Source organism: Lactuca sativa, chromosome 1, assembly GCF_002870075.4.
Source record: "Lactuca sativa cultivar Salinas chromosome 1, Lsat_Salinas_v11, whole genome shotgun sequence".
NCBI lineage: Eukaryota > Viridiplantae > Streptophyta > Magnoliopsida > Asterales > Asteraceae > Lactuca > Lactuca sativa.
The window spans coordinates 76,237,783-76,265,348 of NC_056623.2; positions in this window are offsets into that span (position 1 = coordinate 76,237,783).

Sequence of the window (27,566 nt, forward strand, 5' to 3'; positions counted from 1 at the left end):
AAGAATCAATATTCAAAACATCATTTCCTAAGTTATCAACAATCATAACGGTTTCATATATTCCATTACATGGTATAGCTTCAAAGTAAAAGACACCATTTAGATAAGCCAAAATAGAACCATTCTCATTATTAAAAGAAAATCTAAATCCTTGTCTATATAAACCATGAAATGAAATGATGTTTCTAGCCATTTCTGGCGAATAGCAACAATTGTTCAAATCTAAAACCAAACTATTCTTAAGCACTAAAGAATACACTCCAATCTTGGTCACAGGCGACGATCTTCTGTTCCCCATGATTAGATTGATCCTTCCTTGCTCCACATCCCTACTTCTTCTTAGTCCCTGCACATTAGAACAAATGTGATAACCACAACCGGTATCAAGAACCCAAGAAATAGCATGATTAGAATCGTTAGATTTAATTGTGTATATACCTGCGAAAGATGGCTTGATCTTTCCCTCTTTGATCGCTTGCAGGTAATCCGTGCAGCTTCTCTTCCAATGTCCTATCTTGTGGCAGTGGTGGCACTCTGCCTCCTTCGGGTTAGAGCAGGGCTTAGCGGGATCAACTTTGGTCCCATTAGAAGAGGCACCATCTCGGGCTTTCACCTTGCGATAGTTCTTTGATGAAGCTTTCCTCTTCTTTCCCTTTCCTTGACCAATAGCCAAGACAGGAGCAGCGGACGGATTGGGAGTAGGTGCAACAGACTTGTCCTTGAAGTTGCTCTCAGCAACCCTCAAGAGACCTTGGAGCTTGCTTAGGGTGACCTCTTCTTTGTTCATGTGGTAGGTCATCCTAAATTGGTTGTACATCGGAGGCAAAGAGTGAAGCACCATGTCGATTGCCAAGTCCTCACCGAAGTCAACATTTAACTTGCGAAGGCGGTCGACATACCTTTGCATCTTTTTCAGGTGCACGGTAAGAGATTCTCCATGACCCATCTTCGCGGAAATCATGTTGGTGAAAATTTCGTAACGCTCTTGTCTCGCTTTTTGATGGTATCTCTCCAATAAGTCTTGGTGCATCTCGTATGGGTACATGTCCTCGTAGGACTTTTGGAATTCGGAGTTCATGGTGGCGATCATGATGCAATGTACTTTCGTTGCATCTCGCTCATGAGTTTCAAAGGCGGTGATTTCGGCGGGAGTTGCAACTTCGGGGTTGATTTTCTCGAGCTTCTCATCGAGGACATACGCCTTATCCTCATAGCGAGCAATGGTGCGAATGTATCTTATCCATTCGCTAAAGTTCGTTCCATCGAAGGTGACCTTTTGGCAAAGGCTCATCAACGTGAAAGAACTAGCAGCAGCGTTGTTTGCGTTCGACATCTTTGATTAGAAAAAGGACAAAGATAGATTAGAATAAGAATCCCTAATTATCACCCAATAAGAAAAATTAGGGCTAGGATCCAACAATAACATTTACATACTAGAAAAGGGATGCCGTAATCTAACATGCAAATAAATTGAAGGTAAGTGAATGACGATTCACTAATTCTCCATTACAAAACTTAAACTATTAGTCCTAAGTGTTTTTGAGAATTCCTAGGTTCGGATGAGATTCATTGAAACTATTCAATGGCATGTTTAAATCTTGATATGCCCCTCTCGTTTGTGACTGGGATGCCGAGGATCACAAAGCGGGTGTGAATTACCATGCAAATTCACATGGTGCCTTCATTGTAATGATCACCTATTCGATGTGCCGGTAAACCACACACGCTCCATCGAACTATGATAAACAATGAATCACCCCTTGCCACCTTCGCTTAGAACCAATTAGTGTGCTGGTAAACCACACACGCTCCACTAACTTCTTAGCAAGGTGCAAAATGTAATTTCATGGGATTGCATCAATTCACTTTTCCTAAAGTAACTAGGATTGGGAATTTTTTAAAAATGTGTGTAGTTACTTTATATTTCTTATTATACTTTTAATGAGAGGATGAGGTTTCCCTATCCTACCCGTTCGGCTAACGACCCTCCACCAATCAAGCAAGCGGTGGGTGTGAGTGTACACCCATTAAGCACCATTTTATAGGCCGCAACCTTATACCCACCTTATAGATCGGCTTCGTGAATGAGGCCTACTAACGGTAAGACTAGCATTTAGTTATACATATATATATTATTCTAGTAATATCATATTAGTATAGGGTTGTATTTTAAAACTTTTAAAATCTAGGGTTTGAAATTTAAGTTGTCTAAATTAAAAAAAACTTTTAATCACAAATATAAATTTCAAAACTTTAGGGTAGGTTTTAAACATTTAAAACATGGAGGATCAAATAACAAATAATTCCAATTAACAATTAATATCCTAATTATCTATATTTGATTTTATTCAAGATAATTACCAAAATAATTAAAATAATTAATTAATTATCATATAAGGAAATTAAATATTTTATTAGTTGATAAATACCTTTAATTAGATCAAGATAATAGTCATATATATCAAAAAATCGGATTTAGATTGATCTATTATGATTAAGGTAAGTTTCCATAAGATAATCATGAAAAAATCCCGAATCTGGCCATTCCTGACGCCTGGACTCGCCGAGTGCACAAGGGGACTCGCCGAGTCAGGCCTACTCGCCGAGTCCACCTTGGGACTCGCCGAGTCAGTGACCCAGAAACCTAAAAATCGAATTTTGCAGGTTTCTTTCAGTTAATCAAGCAACAATTTAAAGAAAACCAAGCTAGGCTCTGATACCACTGATGGTTTTTAGCCATAAGAACTTTCCTATGTGCGCATGCAAAACCCTAATGCTTGGATCTAGGCTTTCTAATAAACATGCTTTGAATCCAAGTCTTCTAATGACTAATTAGGTTAAATAACAACATTGAAACAGATCTAGAATCATACCTTTGAGTTCCTTGTTGATCTTGAGGTCTTGGAGCTTTTAGAGTCACAGATGTCACTCCTCTAATGGCTTACAAACACCAATAGCAAGAAGAATGATTTAGGAGAGAGGAGAGGGGAGGAATTCGGCCAGGGTTCTCTTACTTTAGGAGAGGTATCGAATTCCCTATGCCATGGGGTCTATTTATACTTGTAGACTCCTTAAGGGTTACAACCTAAACCCTAATTGGATAATCTTCTCTTAAGGCTATCCAAATCCATTCCATAGATAAGCCTTTGGACGATTTTAGCTATCCTATATCTCATAGAATTCGTCCAAAGCATATCCCAATGGATTTACAGTCTAAAGGTTAACTATCAAATAATTGACAGTTTATACCCCTTTATTTAATTAATCTCTTTAAGTCACCAAATTAATTCTAATTAATTCTATGACTTATATTAATCAAATAACAAATATATTATTCATTATATTATTCTCATATTAATAATATTTACTCTCTCTTAAATCATCCTATCTAGTTGCTATGGTGAAGGCAACCCAAAAGGACCATGTACAACCGGGTCAAATACTTGTCTAATATAGTTGCAGCCTTAGACACTATTCCAACAATTACTTCACTAAAGGCTGAAACTTTATGATCTTACAGGCCAAGATAAGCCTAGATCTGAAGTTGCAACTTCAGATCGTGGCTAATACCCACAATAACATGTTAACATGGCCAAAGTGGCCCTAATCTCATACATGCGTAGATCTTGATAGAATAAGGTCAAGGTAACAACTTGTTACCTAAAAAACGATGCTAAGATGAAGAAGAACTCGGATCTACAACCTTCCTCTTGTTCCAAGCTTGAGTGCTTCAAGATCTTCCTTCCACAATCCACTACAAAGCTTAATATCACACAAAGAGAGGGAAAAAATAACGATTTAGGGTTTCTGGACTCACAAGGGGTTGTAAGGGAGGCTAATGACCCTTTAAATAGGGTGCAAAATCCTGGAAATTAGGGTTTCATCCTTCAGCTCCAACTCGTCGAGTCGTGTCCTTCGACTCCCTGAGTTGGTCACTTAAACACATGGCTAAAAATGTTCCTACTCGACAAGTCATGGCATGCAACTCGTCAAGTAGACTTTCAATATGAAAATTAAAGCTGTAAAATTATTAACTGAGAGTCGGGGAGTTACAATTCTCCCCTGCTTGAACTAGACTTCATCCTCGAAGTCCGCTATGGTAAACATCTCCGGATAGTGCTCCCGCATCTCATCCTCTAGCTCCCACGCCAACTCGGTCCCTCTTCGGTGCTCCCACTGTACCTTTACCAAAGGTATCTTGTTGTTCCACAAAACCTTCACCTTCCTTTCCAAAATGGTGACAGGTCTCTCCACATAATTCAGACGCTGATCGACCTGAATGTCATCCAATGATACTACGATCTCTTCGTCTAGTATGCACTTTCGCAATTGCGAAATGTGAAAAGTGTTGTGGATATGACTGAGCTCCTCAATAAGATCTAATCTGTAAGCTAACTTGCCAACCCTAGCAATGGCCCTGAACGACCCGATGTATCAGGGACCCAATTTCATCTTCTTCCTGAAGCGGACGAGACCTTCAAGAGTACCATGTCACCGACCTGAACTCTAACTCTGACCAGCATCGGTCGGTGTAGCTCTTTTGTCTACTATGTGCAGTCTGCAATTATTGTCTAATCTGCTAAATCTTCTCAGTAGTTTGTAAAACTAACTCTGCCGCCACATCACTCTGTGACCAAGCTCACCCCATCAGACCGGGGTGCGACATCTCCACCCGTACAACAACTCAAATGGCCGGGCACCAATACTGGAATGATAGCTGTTGTTGTAGGAGAACTCTGCAAGGGGTAGGTGGGAATCCCAGCTCCCACCGAAATCAATGACACAAGCCCTCAACATGTCCTCGAGGGTCTGTATAGTCTGCTCGCTCTTGCCGTTGGTCTGTGGATGATATGTTGTGCTAAAATGCAGCCGCGCGCCCAGCTCCTCATGGAACTTCTACCAGAAGCGGGAGTTGAATCTAACATCTTGGTCGGAAACAATAGAGATCGGAACTCCGTTGTGAGCAACGATCTCGCAGACATACACGTCGGCCTTCTTCTCAGCCGACGAACTCTCCCGTATGGCCAGGAAATGGGCAATCTTGGTCAATCGATCCACGATGACCCATATAGCGTCATATCCATTCGCCATCCTCGGCGGCTTGGTAATGAAGTCCATCGTAATTTGTTCCCATTTCCACATGGGAATCTCTAGAAGCTGCAGCATGCCATGCGGCCTCTGATGCTCAACCTTTACCATCCTACATGTCAAGTACCTCTCGACCTACCAAGCGATTTATCGCTTCATGCACAGCCACCAGTAGCTCAAACTCAGATCTTGATACATCTTGGTGGCTCCCGTGTGAATAGAGAAGTGAGACTTGTGAGCCTCCTCCATAATCGTCTACCTGACTCCACCAGACATCAGAACCCATACTCGACCACATCGGGTCAACAATCCCCGACTATCCTGCACAAATCGGGTGTTCTGAACCCTAATCCTCTCCAGTTTCCAGTTCTCTGGTTGCATACCCTCAACTTGAGCATCTCTAATCAAACTCATGAGTGGAGAATCCACCGATATCCTCATACATGTCGCTGGTATGGAATATCCAGCTGACTTGCAGCTCAGAGCATCCGCCACCACGTTCGCTTTACCTAGGTGGTGAAGGATCTCATAGTCGTATACATCTAGCCACCCGCGCTGTCTCATGTTCAAGTTCGACTAATCCATGATGTGTCTCAGGCTCTGCGTATATGGTACATCGGACCCCATAGAGGTAATGTCTCCAAATCTTGAGAGCGAATACCACTGCTCCCAACTCCAGATCATGAGTAGGGTATCTCGTCTCATGTGGCTTCAGCTGCCATGATACATAGGCTATCACCCATCCTCTCTGCATAAGGACTGCCCCCAGTCTCGTGATGGATGCATCATGGAACACTACAAAATCCTCAACTTCCTCCGGGAGAGTCAAGACTGGAGCCTCGCACAGTCGCTGTCGGAGGGTCTCAAACGCCCTTTGCTGCTCGGGCTCCACCGGAAATCCACCCCCTTCCCCGTCAGCCGAGTCCATGCAGAATTCTTGCACGACAATCTTCATTGGACTCACCGAGTTGTCCATGCAACTCGTCGAGTCCCTTCATTCCTTTCTCCATCCAGATGATTTTTAAGCCACTTTAAAGCTCCATAATGCAGATCTAAGCTCCTAAGGCATACTTCTTACGTAAAGTTGCAAACTTTACGTACATGCAAGGTGATAATGCCCAAGATAAAAAGTGGCCCTAATCTCATACATGTATAGATCTTAATAGAAGAAGGTCAAGGTAACAACTTGTTACCTCAAAAATGATGCTAAGATGAAGAAGAACACGAATCTACAACCTTCCTCTTGTTCCAAGCTTGAGTGCTTCAAGATCTTCCTTCCACAATCGACCACAAAGCTTAATATCACACAAAAGAGGGGAAAAATGGCGATTTAGGATTTCTAGACTCACAAGGGGCTGTAAGGGAGGCTAATGATCCTTTAAATAGGGTGCAAAATCCCGGAATTTAGGGTTTCATCCTTCAGCTCCAATTTATCGAGTCGTGCCCTTAAACTCGCCGAGTTGGTCACTTAAACACGTGGCCAAAAACGTTCCTACTCGATGAGTCATGGCATCCAACTCATCAAGTAGACTTTCAATATGAAAATTAAAGTTGTAAAATTAATACCTGAGAGTCGGGGCATTACAAATTTTTATCCTTGATTTTTGGGATGTTACAAGGAAGAAGTATGCCTCACATACTTGCACTGGGTCAATTTGGTTGAATTGGCTCGGCTGGGTTGACTCAGTTGACTTAGTTGGTTTGACTAGTTGAGTTTGACTTTGACCATGTTTGACCTTAAGGGTATTTTGGGATTTTGATTATAAATGGTCATTTGGGTGGATAGGTGACAATTTGAGCTGAGATTTAGAGTCGAGACCTCATCAAGTACTGTTTAGCCTGTGGGGTGAGTTTTCCTTACTATACTTGCGGGTTAAAGGCACCAAGGCCGGCCCATTGGTTTGATATCTTGATATTCACTGATATGTTGAATTTGGAATAACTATGCATATTTATACTAGTTCTTGATATGATATTCGGGTAGATCTATAGGACTACCTGTGATTCTGATTGCATGATTATCTGTATATGTTATTATCTATTACATTTCGATATGTTGTGTTGGGTTGAGATTGAACTGCTCCGTGCTGTAGCCAACAAACCATGGAGTATTCCAAATATGAGCTGAGGGTCGGACAGGGCATGCCAGACTCATACTGAGGACTCATGAGCATTCTAGTTACGAGTTGAGGATCCGGCAATATGTCAGACTCATACTGAGGGCTTGATAGTATTTCAGTCTGATGACTGATCTGGTCACGGAGCAAGCCAGAGATAAGTTGTGGGCCTGAGGTCATGCCAGACTTATGTTGTGATCTCAGGGGTAATCCAATCTTTTTGTTGTGGACCTATTACATGTTGTTATTGTATATGTTATTTGGTTATGTGTTGGTACTTTGGGGGAACTCACTAAGCATTGAATTACAGTTTTGGGTCATGTTTCAGGTACTTCAGATGACCACGGGAAGACGAAGGCGTGACCGTACACATCCTCTTGTTATGATTTATGATTTTGAGAAAACTCTGACGTCGGAAATGTTTGAAAACTATTTTTGTAAATACTTTATGGCTTTGGGTTGTATATAAAATTTTTAAAATTTTCATGATTTTTATGGGTATTACACTAGTCCGGAATGGAGTATTTCGGAGCCGATCGTGACCGAATACACGACCAAGTTATATGGCATCCCATATCTATGTCCTATTTCTGAAACGTGGCAACTAATAGTGACATTTTGGACTCATTTTTTTTTGAAGACGATGGGTTTTGACGATGAAACGATGAATAAATGATAGTGTTGTTACTGTTGTGGATAAGTTTTCTTCATAATAAGTTTCTTTCAACATATTTGTAATTTAAAATAGTCTGAAATACGAAGATCTTTTCCGAAACATGTAATGTATGTATAAAATATAGTAATTTTTTATGAAAATATTTCCTTGAAGTAGTTGTCAATATTCAGGCATTCTTACCGGTTAAATTTGTATTAGGAACATTTAAACCTAGTCTGGAACAAGTCTAATGTGTTAGGAACATGACGATCATGTCCAAACTTGAATGATAATTTCTTTTCCAGTATGATCGTGTATATGATGTGATATTAACTATTAACTACAACTTGGAAATCAAAATTTGGATCAGTTGATTATGTATAGGCTATATCCTATCCCGAAACGAGCAACACCTTTTAGGGTGTCTTGTTTTGGTAGGTAGGATTAGGCCCGTCCCAGAGGGTGGGCAATAGGGACCACTGTCCAGTGCCCATCTTTTAAAGGGGCCCAAAATTTTTATGGATTTTATTAAATATATTTTAGACAAGATCGATCTTGAAGATATCATTAGTAATTTTGCATCTCAAAAATATAGAAGAAATATTTTTCTTTAGGGGGAAATTTTATATTTAGAAGCTACTATAAATAATTTTATTTCAATTATTGATTTATTATAAAAAAAAGTTAATGAAATTTGTGTTTTTTAAGGGCCTTTTTTCCTCTCTCGTGCTGGGCCCAAAATATGTTTGGAACGGCCTGGGTAAGATGAGATACCGATGAGCGTAGAAAGCCACCCTTACCATGTCATTAGTTGTTCTACAAGGAGGTCGTGACCAATCCATGGTTCAATGTGGACAAGTTATTATTCTTATTGGGAGACTACCAACTTTGTTTTAATAATATATCATTTTGCCTAATAAAGGGTTTATGGTTCAGTGGGTATTTCACTGCTCGTTTGATGGATAATTCCAATATTGGGTGTTTCCATTTGCCTCGGCGTTAGATACAGATACAATGAAAATTATTGACTCACCATTAGTCTTCAATAACTCACTTTATGAGTTATCTGATAAAAAAGAAATACAAATGTCCATGTAGTATATGTTAGAATAAATGTTTTGTGGTAGATTCAATAGACAGTTAGTGAAGGACAAATACCTTGCAATGGTATCTAATTTGGGTCAATTCAATATGTATCATGTAATTTACCAATTTAATTGTACTTTTAATCAATTTAAATTCTATTAAACTTTTATGTAATAGAGTAGAGTAGCCTTGGATTACACATACATATACATGTCTATGATGGGTTATGAGCATAACTACAAATCCTATGTGTTCATGCAACCCTACGATTAAGGATCTAAGTTTTCACTAGTTGAACATGCAAACTTGAATATCAAATAGAAAACCCTAATGGCATCTATATAATTGAAATTTTGCTAATAAAAGGGTTTAGATGTGTACCTTACTTGTTATATAGTAATAACAAGAAAACCTTGTAGATCTTTAGCTCTTGAAAGCAACTGCCTTAAATGTGACACCTCTAATGGCTTACAAACACTCTTTGCAAGAGGACGAGAATGAGAGAGGAGGGAATACTCTTATAAATTCTGCTCTTCTAGGGTTAGAAGCATTTGGGGGGGGGGTGAAAATCATAAGGGTTAGGCTCCTTATATACTTGTGGTTGCTTAGTCCCAAAGCTAGGGTTTGCAGGTGGAAACCCTAATTCCCTGCTTAAGGCCTAAGCAGCCTATGGACTACTAATTAGAAGGCATTTGGATGAAAACGTATATGGCCACCCTATAATTTTCATCCACTCCTATCCAAGGAGTCCAAGAGCCCAGTTTCATAACTAGTAATGATTTGCAAAACAACCATTGTACTTTTAATTAATTCATTTACTCCCAAAATTAATTTCTGATTAGATATTAATCATGCAACAGTATTTCCAATTAATATATTATTTTCATAACATATTAATAAATCATTTATATGAATTTATTATTCCAAACAATAAATTCAACTTCTCTCCAAAAGTCTTCCTATCAAGTTGCAAGAGTGAAGGCAACCCAAAAGGACTTGTGCTTCTATCAATTCAAGTATATACCATTTATAGTTATGGGCTTAGACACTTAATTCAACAGTCTCCCACTTGGATAAGTCTAATAACTAGAATTGCATGTACAACTTCAAAAAATTGACCATCACAATATAGCTTTCAAAAGCCATTGTCGTACTCTGACCTAGTCAGTTACATGTCCTTAGATAAGTGATCAAATATTCCTCCGTTCTACAAGATATCATATTAACATGAGACATGGATTATAATCATTCTCTCTGTCCAAGGTTTGTTTCCTGATTTCCGATTTATGATGACTGAAATCAGACTACACATCAATTTAGTCCAGGTTTGCCAAGCACTTTAGATGTCATCATCAAATTATCGAGGGGCCCACATATATCTCTTTTGTCGTTACGGTAAAAGGAACAGATAAACTTCGACTCATATGCTTGCACTATTCACTCATCAAATCGCATGCAACAATACGCTTTATAACATCAAGTTACTAATGTGTTTACGTATTATCAATGAACATCTGACTTGTGAACGACAACTCATATGTCTCTATTTCAAGAATATAAGATATTATAGTCTTAAAATTACTCGTGATAAAATCCATGAAGTAATTCTTTGAGTGTGGGTTAATCCAATACTTAAATCCTCATTTCAAAAGTACTCGTGAATGTTGCAGCAAACCATTGCTATGTCTAAACTGTAACAACTCCTATTTTCAAAACAAATTTTTCATTTTAAAAATATATTTATATCCATTCATAACAAGGCATAAATAGTTTAAGTATTCTGTCAAATACAAATAATCAAAATCCCAAGATCATAAAAGCAGTCTTCAGTGTGTATCGATCACGCCGGCGCCTTCCCACGGTCCTCACTAGTACCTGAAATACATACACAACAACTGTAAGCATAAATGCTTAGTGAGTTCCCCAATATACACTTACACACATACGCCTTTCCAGGCCCTGACCTTCCGGTCCTCAACACAACGCCTTCCGGCCCATAACATAATCGCCTTCCGGCCCATAACATATTGCCTTCCGGCCCACATAACATACATAGCTCACAGATAACAAATAACTTACCACATATAGCATACATATCACATATCATATCTGACCTTCCGGTCATACAGTCAAACCCTTCCGGGTACAGTATAGTGAGAAGACTCACCTCGTAAAAGCTGAACGCTAGCAAATCCCGAAATGACTCGTGCACAACCGACGAGCTACAACCTCCCTATAACATCACATATCTCATTAACACTTATATCTTTTAAGTGTGACTATCCCTAAGAAGTCAGACTTAGGTCAACTCTGGTCAACGGTCAACGGTCAACTCGACTGGACTCGGCGAGTGCCATGGCGACTCGGCGAGTCTAGACGTCCTCCAACTCTCTGAGATTCCCTATCTACTCGTCGAGTATCCTCCTCGACCCGACGAGTTACCCTGGAAGAATCGCGGGGCCACCCCGACTCCACTCGCCGAGTCTGAAGAACAACTCGGCGAGTCCCAGTAAATCTTCAAGCTACTCGCCGAGTCTGAAGAACAACTCGGCGAGTCCATGCCATGCAGACGAGCAACTGCTTCCTAAATTACGTATGGTCCCGAGATATTCAATCATGGGACTTTCTGGACTTCTAAACATCTTATTACTGGGGTATAAACGTTTGGGTAATAACATAATAACCCATCTAATCACTAAATGGGTTTCATAAACCCTAAATTCGCATACACATCAAAATAACAGAATTGGTCCGAGTATTACCTGAAAACGCACTCTCTGTGTCCCCCAAACCTCAGGACTCGATCCTCCTTGATATTCCTTTGGCCAATTTCCTCTTCTTCTTGCCTAACAAGTTCTTCCAAGTTCCAATAGCTTTCTCTCCTGCTCTAGACGTCCACAACGATTAGGGTTCTTTTCAATCGACCAAAAGACGGAAAAATGACGGCCTAAGAGGCGTTATATACGATCCAAAACCGAACGGTTAAGGTTTCTGCTGCACAGCGTCGACTCGCCGAGTCCATATCTGGACTCGTCGAGTCCAATCGCGAACCCGCGACCAAGTCTGCGATCCTACTCGGCGAGTCTAGGCTCCAACTCGCCGAGTCCCCTCATAAATCACCCCCCAAAACATAATTTAACAATACCTGAGATTCCGGGCTGTTACAACTCTCCCCCGCTAGGATTAGACTTTGCCCTCGAAGTCTCATTCTGAAAATAGTTCCGGATGCTGCTCCCGCATCTCACGTTCCGGCTCCCAAGTCATTTCCGATCCCTTACGGTGTTGCCATTGAACCAACACCAGAGGTACCTCCTTGTTCCTCAGAACCTTGATCTTCCGATCCCTGATAGCCACTGGTCTCTCCGCGTAATTCAGGCTCGCATCCACCTGAATATCCTCCAATGGAACCACTGCCGACTCATCGGCTATGCACTTCCTCAATTGCAGCACATGAAAAGTGTCGTGGATCTGTCCCAACTCCGCTGGCAACTCTAACCGATAGGCTACCCGGCCTATCCTTGCAATCACACGAAATGGCCCAATATACCGGGGCCCCAATTTGCCCCTTTTCCTGAATCGAATCACTCCTTTCCAAGGAGAGACCTTCAGGAGAACGAAGTCGCCGACCTGAAATTCAAGCTCGGATCGGCGCCTGTCTGCATAACTCTTCTGCCAGCTCTGGGCGGTCAATAACCTTTGTCTCACTTGCTGAATCTGCTCTGTCGTCTGGAGCACGATCTCCGTGCTGCCCATCACTCTCTGTCCCACCTTTCCCCAGCAAATGGGGGTCCGACATCTCCTACCATACAACAGCTCAAAAGGTGGCATACCAATGCTCGAATGATGGCTGTTGTTGTAGGAAAACTCTGCCAATGGTAAATACGCATCCCAACTACCCCCGAAGTCTAACACACACGCTCGGAGCATGTCCTCCAGCGTCTGAATCGTCCGCTCGCTCTGACCGTCTGTCTGGGGATGGTATGCGGTACTAAAATGCAATTTAGTACCCAGTTCCTCATGAAATTTCTTCCATAACCTTGAAGTGAAACGCACATCACGGTCTGACACAATCGAGATCGGCACCCCATGCCGAGATACCACTTCTTTCACATATATCTCTGCCAACTTCTCCGCTGAAGAACTCTCGCTGATGGCAAGGAAGTGTGCACTCTTCGTCAACCTATCCACAATCACCCAAATTGCATCAACTCCCCTGGTAGTCCTCGGCAATTTGGTGATGAAATCCATAGTGATCTGTTCCCACTTCCACTCGGGGATCTCCAATGGCTGTAACTTGCCATGCGGTCTCTGGTGCTCAGCCTTAACCCTACGGCAGGTCAAGCACCTCTCGACGAACCATGCAACGTCCCTCTTCATACAGGGCCACCAATACTCTTTCCTCAGGTCCAAATACATCTTCGTAGCACCAGGATGGATCGAGAATTTCGATCTATGAGCCTCTTCCATCAAAGTAATACGCGTACTTCCCACAAACGGTACCCAAATCCGACCCTGAAACGTCATAAGCCCTCGCCCATCCTTAACGAACTCTGAAATTAACCCCACGACTCGCTCTTTCTTCTGCATTTCTGGTCGCACAGCTTCGGCCTGCGCCCCACGAATAGCATCCAATACTGGAGTCATCACAGTTAGTCTCGAGCATACATCTCGCAATGGAGTGCTCTCCGCCCTGCGGCTCAACGCGTCGGCTACCACATTAGCCTTACCTGGGTGGTACAGGATCTCACAATCATAATCCTTGACCACATCCAACCACCTCCTTTGACGCATATTTAGGTTGGGCTGATCCATCAAATACTTCAAGCTCTTATGGTCCGTATATATCGTACATCGAACCCCATACAAGTAGTGACGCCAAATCTTGAGAGCGAACACTACTGCCCCCCAACTCTAAATCATGCGTGGGATATCTCGCCTCATGAGGCTTCAGCTGCCTCGACGCATACGCTATCACATGACCCCTCTAAATCTTCAAGCTACTCGCCGAGTCTGAAGAACAACTCGGCGAGTCCATGCCATGCAGACGAGCAACTGCTTCCTAAATTACGTATGGTCCCGAGATATACAATCATGGGACTTTCTGGACTTCTAAACATCTTATTACTGGGGTATAAACGTTTGGGTAATAACATAATAACCCATCTAATCATTAAATGGGTTTCATAAACCCTAAATTCGCATACACATCAAAATAACAGAATTGGTCCGAGTATTACCTGAAAACGCACTCTCTGTGTCCCCCAAACCTCAGGACTCGATCCTCCTTGATATTCCTTTGGCCAATTTCCTCTTCTTCTTGCCTAACAAGTTCCTCCAAGTTCCAATAGCTTTCTCTCCTGCTCTAGACGTCCACAACGATTAGGGTTCTTCTCAATCGACCAAAAGACGGAAAAATGACGGCCTAAGAGGCGTTATATACGATCCAAAACCGAACGGTTAAGGTTTCTGCTGCACAGCGTCGACTCGCCGAGTCCAGTCGCGAACCCGCGACCAAGTCTGCGATCCTACTCGGCGAGTCTAGGCTCCAACTCGCCGAGTCCCCTCATAAATCACCCCCAAAAACATAATTTAACAATACCTGAGATTCCGGGCTGTTACATAAACCCTTAGAAAATCTACAATCCAGTTCACGACAGTCTTAATTCACTACTTACTTCCAAAGTATGATCCATTGTGGATGTTTTGAATAATCAAATTATTCGGGAAGTAAAACATGCGAAGTGAAACACAATAATAACCTAATTAAATATGGTCTCAAAACTATTGAATATAAATAAAACTCCTTTTATTTAATCATCATATTAATTAGACTTTATTAATTATATATTGTCTCGATTAATCAACTAAACATTTGAATTTAAACATTAGTCCTGCAATGTTCTTAAACATGCATATTATGTTTCTCTATGGTCCTTCCTTTGTGAACAAATCAATTGGATATAATTCCAATGATGCTCATTTCACAATTCCAAATCCTTATTACAAGTATAAGAATTCCAAATTCTTGTCACTACTAAATATGTGTAAGAGCTGAACCTTGCATGCAATATCCTTTTGTGATGAAGAGGCCTGAAAGTCACCTAGACTTTCGCCAACTAAGTCACAAAATGATCCATTGAAGCTTTGTTACTTAAAACAATTTCATAGTGATGAAGTATCAAATTCAAGGTAACTCCTTGAACACCTTCCTTGCATTAAGGTTTCTAATTCACATGTATACTTAAATAATCAACTCCCATTATGGAAACATTTCCATTTTCCCATATAACTATCAATTCTGATCAAGAATTATCCCAATTAGAAACATGTCAATATGGTTCGTCCAAATACTATATTTTCAATGCTCCATAATCAACCAATATTTAGCGAACCTCAGATTATCCTTTAATAGTTGTTTAACAACTCTTAGTTACATATTGTTCTTGTCCATTTTCCCTCTTAATGCCCTAGGCATTTGAGAAAATTAGAACAGGTGAATATTATAGTGAAACATCCCAAAAATACGGTCCAAAAAAATCATTTTAAATCATTAACAAAACCCATAAATATCATTTATCATATAAAAGGCAAAAATCATGTATCTCAAAAATATCATAACTGTAACGTCCCAATTTTCAAGACTAGAAATTTCTTTTATAAAACATTACTTAGAACACATTTATCAATCCATAACATAATCAGAGTATTAATTCCAAAACATATTTTCATTACCAGAGTAAAACATTCCCAGGCTGTCTAATCTATGGTGTGTGCCATGCGATCACCTCCGCTACCGGAAGTACCTGAAACCAAAACTGAAAACTGTAAGCACGAAGCTTAGTGAGTTCCCCAACCTACCACATACCAAACACATAATCGCAATCCGTAAGTACTGGGCCACGCCCTCTACCTTGGGCCTCGCCGCTACCTCGGGCCACACCCTCTACGTCGGGCCTCGCCCGCTACAACAGGCCCCACTTGCTCTAGGCCCCGCCTGGCTTTGAGGCTCGCTCGGATACAAATCTGTTTCACTTAGGCCTCGCCTGTCACTAGGCCTCGCCCGCTAACATTTACTAACACATAGACATATCACAACACATAAGCTAAACAATACTAGTGAATCCTATTCTAAGGCCTTGCTTATCTTGGGCCTCGCCCCTGTCCTGCTACTGTTGAGTCATGGAACCCCGTCCACGCTCCTACTGATAGTGAGATACGGGCCCGACCCACACTCACTCTTTTCCTAACTTGGGCCTCGCCCCTCCTCTCCTACTAATGAGATATGGAATCCCATCCACACTCTGCTGTTGGTGAGATACGGTTCCTCGCCCGTACTCACCTCCCTACCAGGCTCATACAAGTATCACACAGACAACAAGTATACTCTATCATACAAACCATTCCTGGGCACCCACCCGCTATCAATGTACCTTGGTCCCAAATATCGTACTAGCATATAGTGCCTAGGGCAAACCCCGGGTCTTCCTACTCGTAACTACATGGGTTGGCATTGTGGCCTTAGACCCATCCACACAAAGGAAAACTCACCTGGTATTGTTGAACTTGCTGGTAATCCCTCTGGTCGCTGTCAGACAACTTTCTCTGAACTGCTGCTCCACTAGCTCCCCAAGCTACCAATATCAGTACAACACTTAGTCTAACTGTCCTCCGAAAGTCAACTAAGTCCACTCTGGTCAAAGCCGAAGTCCTGGTCAAAGTCAACCTTCCAGGTCAAACCCTACTCGCCGAGTCTGTCTACCGACTCGTCGAGTTCATACGCTCAGAATCCTTTCATTCGTGACTCGACTCGCCGAGTCAGCCCCTGACTTGCCGAGTCTACCGATTTCCGAGTCTTGTCCTGTCCAACTCACTGAGTCCCCACTCAACTCACTGATCCGAGTCTTAACTCGAAGGGTTTGGGGTTTCGCGACTTGACTCGCCGAGTCCAAGAACCGACTCGCCAAGTCCAAGGCAATCTTCCACAGACTCGCCGAATTGTTCATCCAACTCATCCAGTTCATCCCCATCTTCATACTACTCGTCGAGTCCACTCGAAGGACTCGCCGAGTCTATTCAGTCCTTCATATATTCAGAGGCTTTTGAGTCATGCATGGATTGCATGGACTCCAAACTGTAGATCTACTCTTCTAAAGCCTATTCCTCACGTAAAGTGGCAAACTTTACGTGTAGCTAAGGAGATCTAAGCTCAAAACACTATAAACTAGGGTTTAAGACAAAGACGCTTTACAATCAACCCATAGACTGATGCTTTATAATTCTCTAGGCCAATATACACTTAGATCTGAAGTAGCAACTTCAGATCTGGGCTTCTAACTCGAAATGGTTCTTAAACTTGCCCTAAAAGCCCCAAATCTCATGTTAAAGGTTTATCTATATGCAAAGGAGTGAAGGTAGTGACTCATTACCTTCAAATGCTCTGGAAAATCTCACAAACTCTGGATCTACTGCCAATCCTTGAATCCCCAATGGTTCCATTCTTCCTTCAAATCACCCAAAATGGCAAGAAAGCTTGAATGTGCAACAATGGAGGCTTAGGGTTTCGTATTCTGGATAAGAGAGGCTATAAGGAACCCTAAGGGAGAGAATGAGATGCTTAAATAGCGCACAAAGTCCCGTATTTAGGGTTTCCCTCTTCAGACTGACTCACCAAGTCCTCTTTGCCGAATCGCCGAGTCGGTTACTTAATCAATCCCCCGGATCCCGCTCCGACTCGTCAAGTTCCTCCCTGGACTCGACGAGTTGACCCTTTGACTTAGGTTTTCCTTTCCTTTCTTAGTCTTTCTGATTTTGGGTGTTACAATAACATCTGTCAATATATCAAAATCATATGTCAAAACATCAGAGGAAATCCTCCCAGGCTAAAATCTATGGTGTGTGTGTCATGCAGTCATCCCGAGTTCTTCCCCTTACTAGCGGAAGTACCTGAAACCAAAACTGAAAACTGTAAGCATGAAGCTTAGTGAGTCTCCCTAAACTACCACATACCATACACATAAATACATATAACATACATTGGGCCCCGCCCGACTACATCGAGCACTATCCGACATCGACCTTGTCCGATATTGGGCCCCACCTGGCATAAAGCCCCGCCCGACATCGAGCAAAACTCAGCATACATACTAGTATATCTACTAATACACATCACATGAGCATAACCTCCTAATCATAAACATATAAACGTTCCTTGGGCCTCTTCAGGCATCAGACCAAAATCCGGAAAGCATACAAACATTCCTTTCCTTTCTTTTCTTAGTCTTTCTGATTTCGACGAGTTGACCCTTTGACTTAGGTTTTCCTTTCCTTTCTTAGTCTTTCTGATTTTGGGTGTTACAATAACATCTGTCAATATATCAAAATCATATGTCAAAACATCAGAGGAAATCCTCCCAGGCTAAAATCTATGGTGTGTGTGTCATGCAGTCATCCCGAGTTCTTCCCCTTACTAGCGGAAGTACCTGAAACCAAAACTGAAAACTGTAAGCACGAAGCTTAGTGAGTCTCCCTAACCTACCACATACCATACACATAAATACATATAACATACATTGGGCCCCGCCCGACTACATCGAGCACTATCCGACATCGACCTTGTCCGATATTGGGCCCCACCTGGCATAAAGCCCCGCCCGACATCGAGCAAAACTCAGCATACATACTAGTATATCTACTAATACACATCACATGAGCATAACCTCCTAATCATAAACATATAAACGTTCCTTGGGCCTCTTCAGGCATCAGACCAAAATCCAGAAAGCATACAAACATTCCTTGGGAACCGCCCCGGTATCTGACTGTAGTCCAGGAACATACAGATACAAACGCATGCAAGAATCGCAAGGACATCAAGCATACTAACATTCTTCGGGTACTGCCCCGGAATTGGGTTGATACCCGAAAAACATATAAACCTACATCGGGCCACGCCCAGCATCAGACCTTAGTCCAGAACATACTGTCATACATAAATGGGCCGGCCTTGGTGCCTTCGACCCATTCCCACTAGAGGAAAACTCACCTCAAATGTCGAGTGAAGTAGTTTAATATCTCTGCTCCCGCAACCGAATCTACTCATGCCCTATACAAAACAACCCCTTAGATACCATTCCTTACTTCAAGACCCTTTCATGGGTCAACCTTGGTCAAAGTCAATGTCCAAGTCAAAGTCAATGCTTAGTCAAAGTCAAAGCCAACAATCTGAGTTAACACAACTTGTAGAGTCATCCCCCTGACTCACCGAGTTCTCTTGCTACTCATAGTCATGATAACACGAGCCAAATCGTCGAGTCCCTTCACAAACTCGTCGAGTTTTACCTTATACAAAATCGGGACAAATCGACTCAACTTGTCGAGTCCCTCTCAACTCGTCAAGTAGGTGACTTAAAATCTTACGTCCATTCTGCTTTCTACTCGACGAGTTTGGTGTTCCTAACTTGTCGAGTAGCTCCACAAAAGTGAATAAATTATAATTAAATGCGTACCAGGAACCAGGCATTACATATAACATATGTAATCAATCCTATATCTGAAGCATATGGGATTCGATACATAATGTCTTACATAAAGACATGATACTTGATCAGTCTCTTTCTATAATATATATATATATATATATATATATATATATATATATATATATATCGAATTTCCTATGTTGAAGCATTTCAACATGATATTCATATATGTCCAAGACTAAGTTCCATTAAAATTTCAATCTAAAATTTTAGATTTGAAATGAAGTATAATAGCCTTCTCCCCTATAACTTTCCATAGAGAAACAATTTTCAAACTTTGCAACTTGCTAATTTGTAACCTTTGTTTCCTACAAATAGTATTGCTAACATGCAACACTTAGCATAACAATCATGCTCCCACTCGCATAACAATTATACTCCTATATGAATAACAATTATGCTCCCACTAGCTTTGACATGTACCAGAAATCAACTGGACTTATAGAAATCAATGCTCGTGACTTCTGACTAAAGTTTCGATTTCTGATACGTGATGCTTTGATAAGTCTTCATCTAGACTTCTCAAGCTCATACACCTTCATTAGATAGCATATGTGTGTGTTTAACCCCTTTGAGAACTTACAACAATAAGTCTTGAATGTTAAAAACAGTCCTTTGCCATTTCTCACAATTTGAACTATGAAAAGGGATGTCGTAATCATATACGAATTTGAGAATGCAATTATCACAACTGCTAATCATAATGATATCAATCGGATTTAAAATCTACTAACGAAAGTGTTTCCTCATAATCATTTTCATGAATTAGAGCGAAAACTTCTGCCTCCTAGATTTTATGGTGTATGTGTTCCTATCAATGTGAATTTATCAATTCCAACCTACAATCATAAGATAAAGTTGAGGACAAAACAAAATCAAATTTAGTTTTTCCTTTCATGGACTGAACTTTCTTTATTCTTAATTTCTTGCCCTCTGGTAGCACAAGGGCCTACCGGTGCTTCCATGTTGTTTAATCAAATCACTTCCATTGACCAATGTACCATCACTGACCAACATGTTTTGCCCTTTGCAGTCAAATGCGAACTACATAACTCAAATGCAAAGTCAACTTAGCTGGAAGGTGCACAGAAACAAGAATGTGTCAACACGATAGGTTATTAACCTCAGGTCGTGTGCTAGTGTTAACTAACATGTATATTCTTGATTGACTCTTGAAACTATTCAAGATCATTAAGACTCCTACTGACTTCTTTACATATAAAATTTTTTCTTGAAGGAACATTCCATGACGAACTAAAACAAATATTCAAAAGGTTAGTGTGAATTCTTGTCAAGATAACACTTCATTAATTAGTCTTAGTTTTTCTTTGTTTTAACCAAAACATTATAACTACCAATTTTAAATGTCCTAGAGTAAGAGAAATTTTCTACTCTACATATCATGAGGTGTTTTAAACCTACTTAGTTTGAATTAAGCTTCAATATACGATTCAAAGTTACTAGAGTGTGACTCTAAAACTTGATTTGATATGAAGTATGACTCATCTCTCGATTAAACCATTTCAATAATTTTCGATTCCTCTTCTTAGTCATATAAATGCACTAAGATGTCATTAGAGGATCAGTTGTGACATGGTTCCATAATCATTAAGATGATCACAAAACGTGATACCAAAGTACTATCCTTTCCCTTTAGTTTAGAGAAACTTTTATCTTTCTACCTAACAGATTCTTCTTATTCGTTCTACCATTTTTTTTTGAAACTTTTCAAAGAATCAGAATTACACTTAATCTTATAAGCATAACCATATTTATTGAATCATCAGTAAATCATGACAAATAGATTTATGTCCTTTGTGGTGGATATAAATAATCCACATCAATGTGTTTGAAATAGCCACACGGGTTTTAGATTCAACACGATGAGTTGGAGGACCCAACCCGACGAGTAGGAGCTGAGCGAGAAAACCCTAATTTTTAGGGTTTTCACCCTATTTAAAGGACCTTAACTCCTTTACCCCTCCTTGCTCAACTCCTTAACACCCTGAGAGAAACCTTAACTAAGCTATTATTATATGTGAGAGAGAGAGGGTAAGAGTGTGTTTTGGGTGCGTTCTTTGAAGGAGCTTGAGGAGAAAAAGGCTTGGAACGAGAAGGAGTATTCGGATCTGACATTATTTCGGTGTTAGCGGCCATTTTGATCACTTGTTTGTTAGATCTCTCCATTAGAGAGTTATGACCATTTTTAGCATTTCCCTTGGGTCCTTATTGGCTTTGATCTTACCTTGAAGCTAATACTTCAGATCTAGACATTATTAGGCCCTTTAGGCCTACAAACTCGAGCTTTATCCAGTTTTGGCCAACTTCCATACCTTAAACCCTTTGTTGAGCTTTGGTTTGGCCACCTTTTTAACCAGAATGATATTTTGGTCGACCCGACCAAGATTGAGGCAGTTATGCGATGGGAGGTACCGAGATCCCCATCCAAGATCAGGAGTTTTCTAGGTCTGTCAGGCTACTATCGGAGGTTTATCAGCGCTTTCTCCAAGAATGTTGTTCCTCCCACCAAATTAACCAGGAAGGGTGTTATCTTTACTTGCGGGACAGAGCAGCATGCACCATTCGAGACTCTTCGCCAGAGATTGTGCGAATCTCCAGTCTTAGCTCTTCCGTAGAGAGTAGAGGACTTTGTAGTCTACTGTGACACATCCATGTAACCCCATTTATTAATTAAATAAATAGACAAATTAATGAATGAATTGTAGCCCTAATATCAATAATTATATAGCAAGGTGTTGGTTTCGAAGAGTTAACTGTCCTAATTTAGAAGTTGGGGGTTAAAAGTGTAAGTTCTGGATTGGTTTTGTAAATATTTATGAAGGCAGGGACTATTGGTAAATTATTGGGACTTAATTTGAAGAGTTTTTGGAGGCTAAGGGGTTGAATGGTAACATATGGACTTCATTTGAGAATAATTTGTAGAGGAGGGTTTGTTTGGTAACTGTTGGATTTAATATGAAAAGAATTATGGGATCAGGGGTATGAAGAGTAAATTATGGACCTTGTATGAAAAGATCCTTATGGGGAGGGACCATTCCTATCATTATGGCAATAAATTTTAAGGGAGTCGAGTATATAACCCTCCTGAAACCCTAACCCTAAGAGAATGCACAACCGCCACCTTATGTCTCCCACCACCGGCTGCCACCCTCCTTCTTCAACTTCCAGCGCTGCCAATATGCCCTTTCCGATCAGCAAAGGACGACAAGGACCACCGGAGTTCCGCCATCCTTATTCTTCCTTTCGTTTCTGCCGTCGGCAGCCACTGCTGCTACCGCCGTCGCACGAGGCCCTCCAGCTGCCACCTTATCTGCTGAAGCCGGAGCACCCGTTGCCGCACCCACTGCAGTTGAAGACGGGAACCTCATTGGAGCATTATGGCCATAGGTGAACGGAAGAAACGACCTACGGACGTCATTGCTGCTGTTTCCGGTGGGATTCGCCACATCCTCTCCTCCTGTCTCGTCGTCGTTTCATCGGTGCTACACCTCAAGCCGTCGTTGGCCACCGCTGTTGCCGATAGTGTTGATGTTGCCGTCGTCGGATGCCACCAAGAGGGTGGCTGTGTTCATGTTCCGTGCAAAGAAAGTACATGGGTGTGTTATGCTATTGGTGTATGTTGTGTGTGGTGCTTTGTTTGGCCGGAGTTCACGGAAAAGTCACCACCGTAAGGTGGTGGCTACCACCTTGTACCACTGTCGGCCACCACAAGGGTGGTTGTGTGTGTGATTATCTTGTTGTGTGTGTGTGTTTATTTTGGGTTAATGTGTTGTAAAATTGTAATTGGTGATAGAATAATCAAAAGAAAACTCATAACCCCCACCGTGAGGTGGTTACTACCGCCTTCTGCCGCCACCGGCCGCCATGTTGGGTGGCGGTGTGCTTTTGCTTGTGTTTAGTTTGCTTTTGTGATGCTTGGACATAATTGGACTAGAACCATAACCACCACCGTGAGCCACCGTTGACCACCACTACCCGAGTTGACCTAATGAAACCCTAGTTGACCTAATGAAACCCTAATTGATCTAAAGACTTATCTTTTGGGCCTAATTGGGTTGTTATTGGGTTGGAAACCCTAATTAGGGTTTAGAAAACCCTTATTTTGGATATATGGGTTATGGATTGTCGGGACCCGCATTTTGGATGATCGGATTGGGATTATGTATTAAGCCCGATCACACTGTATGATTAACCTAGTATATTAATGGACTTAATGGATTGAGTAAGAAACACTTAATCCTAACCGTCATTTTATGTGAAAACCCTAATCTTTCTTGGGCCTTAAGTTGGGCCTTTCTATTGGGCTTTGGTGATTGGGCTATTGATGGGCCATCCAAGAAAAACCAAATAGACTAAGAATATTTGGATGGGCTTTAGGGTAAGGCTCATGTGAGGGTTTGGGCCTAACTGGGCCATAAGGATCATGGGAGGTTGGACCATTGGAATGCCCAATGTTTGGACTGGAAAAAATGGTTGGGCCTTAGGGTAAGACCATGTAGCGGTTTGGGCCCAATTTGGAAAATTGGGTCATATGTTGGGCTTTGAGCCATGGTTTGACTCTTGGGCCTTTGGATTGGACCTTGGGCTTAAATCAAGCAAAGATGGGGGGTAAAGTAGTCTTTTACCCCAATCATGGACTTATGGTATGTTATGGAACCCAATTATTAATTGGGTGTTGTTTTGTGTTGACAGTTCGGGAACTTGTCATCCAACAACTAGGTTTTTGTCTGCGGGACTTCAGCAGTGCGATGTGAGTTACCTTTCAGTAGAAGTAGGTCGAAGGCACCAATGTCGGCCCACTAGTAAGAGCTATAGTAGACATGATTGTCTTTGTGATAATTGTCTGGTATGTCATTATCTGTTATGCTTTATGTGCTAGTATGCTATGATGTTAAGTGATCGTGGTAGGAGGGGTAGGATAGATCCCAATACTAGTCGATAGGGCCGAAGGGGTATGCCATCACCCTGATAAGCTAGGCAGTATATGATTTATGTGTTTATGAGCTAGTATGATATGTGTAGAAGTAGGGGGTGAAATAGGCCTTGGTACCGGTCGAAAGGACCAATAGGGTAGGCCAACACCCTGATATGCTAGGCGAGGTACCGGTCGACAGGACCGAAGGGGTAGGCCAACACCCTGGTATGTTAGGCAGTTACCGGTTGAAAGAGACCGAAGGGGTAGTCCAGTACCCAGATATGTTAAACAGTATGTATATTGTATGGTATTTGGTATGATGGGGGAACTCACTAAGCTTCAAGCTTACGGTTTTCAGTTTTGGTTTCAGGTACTTCGTTTTCAAAGGAAAGGAGCCAGCGATCGCAGCGCATCACACTATGTTTTCCACACATGAGATCTTTGGGATTACACTCTGATATTGTTTTATGATAACATGTTTTGATTATTGACACTTTGGTTTTGACATGGGATGTTTTTATACTATTGGTTTTATGAATTATTAAACTAAAAATCAAATTTTTGGTCTTAAATTTTAGGATGTTACAATCTATATTTGGGATGGGTGTCGTGTTGATGTAGAGGGGGCATGTGATAGCATATGTTTCGAGGCAGCTGAAGCCTCACGAGACTAGGTATCGCTCCCATGACTTGGAGTTGGGGGCGGTGGTATTCGCCCTCAAGATTTGGCGCCACTATCTTTATGGTGTCCGATGTACCATATACACGGACCATAAGAGCCTAAAATACCTTATGGATCAGCCCAACCTGAATATGAGACAGATAAGGTGGTTGGATGTAGTGAAAGACTACTACTGTGAGATTTTGTATAACCCTGACAGGGCTAATGTGGTAGCCGATGCCCTGAGTTGTAGAGGAGCGAGTGCTCCGATCCGAGACGTGTGTGTGAGGATGACGGTGATGACTCCAGTCTTAGATACCATTCGAGAGGCCCAAGAGGTGGCCATGAGACGAGAGAACTGTAAGAGAGAGCGGGTGATTGGGCAGATTTCTGAGTTTGAGATTGATAGTCAGGGGCATATGACCTTCCGTGGGCGAATATGGGTGCCATATTCGGGTGGAGCTCGACATATTTTGATGGAGGAGGCCCATAGGTCAAGATTCTCGATCCATCTTTGGGCCACCAAGATGTATTTGGACTTGAAAAAGGATTATTGGTGGCCCTGTATAAAGAGATATGTGGCATGGGTAGTCGAGAGATGCTTGACATGTCGTCAGGTCAAGGCAGAGCACCAGCGTCCCCATGGCCAGCTGCAGCCTTTGGAGATTCCCCTGTGGAATTGGGAACATATCTCCATGGATTTTATTACCAAGTTACCGAGGACTGTGCGAGGTGTCGATGCGATATGGATTATTGTAGATCGGTTGACGAAGAGTGCTCATTTTTCTGCCTATAAGTGAGAGCTCTTCTGTGGAGAAATTAGCCAAGGTCTACGTTCGAGAGGTGGTGGCATGATATGGGGTGCCAACATTGATAGTGTCAGATCGGGATGTGCCTTTTACTTCCAAGTTCTGGAAGAAATTTCATGAGGAGTTAGGTACCCAACTGCATTTCAGCATCGCATACCACCTATAGACAGACGAGCAGAGCGAGCAGATGATTCAGACGCTCGAGGACATGCTACACGCATGTGTTATGGATTTCGTTGGGAGTTGGGACACCTACCTACCCTTGGCCGAGTTTTCATACAACAATAGCCATCACTCTAGTATTGGGATGCCTCCCTTTGAGCTTTTGTACCGAAGAAGGTGTCGGACACCCATCTGTTAGGGGACAGGTCGGACAGAGAGTGATGGGGAGCACTGAGAGAAACCCTAATCGAGCTATTATCACATGTGAGAGAGAGAGAGAGGCTAAGATTTTGTTTTGGGTGCATTCTTTAAAGGAGCTTGAGGCGCAAAAGGCTTGGAACAAGAAGGAGTCCTCAGATTCGACATTATTTCAGTGTTAGCGGCCATTTGGAGGTAAAAAGCCGCTAACTTGATCACTTGTTTGTTACATCTCTCCATTAGAGAGTTATAACCATTTTTGGCATTTCATTTGGGTCCTTATTGGCTTTGATCTTACCAATACTTCAGATCTGGACATTATTAGGCCCTTTAGGCCTAAAGACTCGAGCATTATCCAGTTTTGGCCAACTTCCATACCTTAAACCCTTTGTTGATCTTTGGTTTGGCAAACTTAGCCTTAGATGCCCTGCATGGACGTAAAGCTTGCAACCTTACTGTTGGATTAGTGTCTAAGTTCATAACTATTTTGGTATGTACTTAACCTGATGGTGCATGGTCCTTTTGGGTTGCCTTCACCAAAGCAACTTGATAGGATGAATTATGGAGAGAAATGATTAAATATGATTTATTAATATATTATAAGAATAATATATTAAAGGAGAAATCATATTGTTTAATTAATATTAGTCAATAATTAATTGGTAATTAGTTTTGTGACTTAAAGAGATTAATTAAACTTAAGGGACTGGAATTGTAATTATAAGATAATTGCAATTTGGGCCATGGATTGCCTTTTATTATAAGGTGGATGAATTCTATGGGGAAGCCCATATGAAATCGTCCAAGGCCTTAAGGAAAGGGTGTAACGCCCGGGTTTCAGGGCTAAGCATTTTTGTCAATGTAATAGTCTAGGTCAACTCTTGTAACTCTTTTTGAAGTAATAAAGATGAAATATTTGAGTATTATGTGAATTATGTGTATTTATGTGCTTATAATTTAATTATAAATGTATAATTAATAAATAATAAAAATAAGTGTCAAAATTAAAGTATGAGATAATCCCGATATCTCTACATAAAGTTGTATATTATGTCTCAAGGTTTCCATACATATAAAGAACGCCGAAATCCGAGTTATAACAAAGAAGTTATGACCCGTCGAAGTTTTACGGTAAAACCGGCACGGCACCGGGAAGCGTAAATAGTGAATTTACGATAGAGCGAGATTTAGCCTTAGCGATCTAAACGAAAGTCGTAGAATATGTTAAAATAAGAACATCGATAAAAAGAACGCCCAAATCTGACTTTGTATGAAGAAGTTATGATTTTTCGAAGTTTCGGAATAGCAGTGTATAG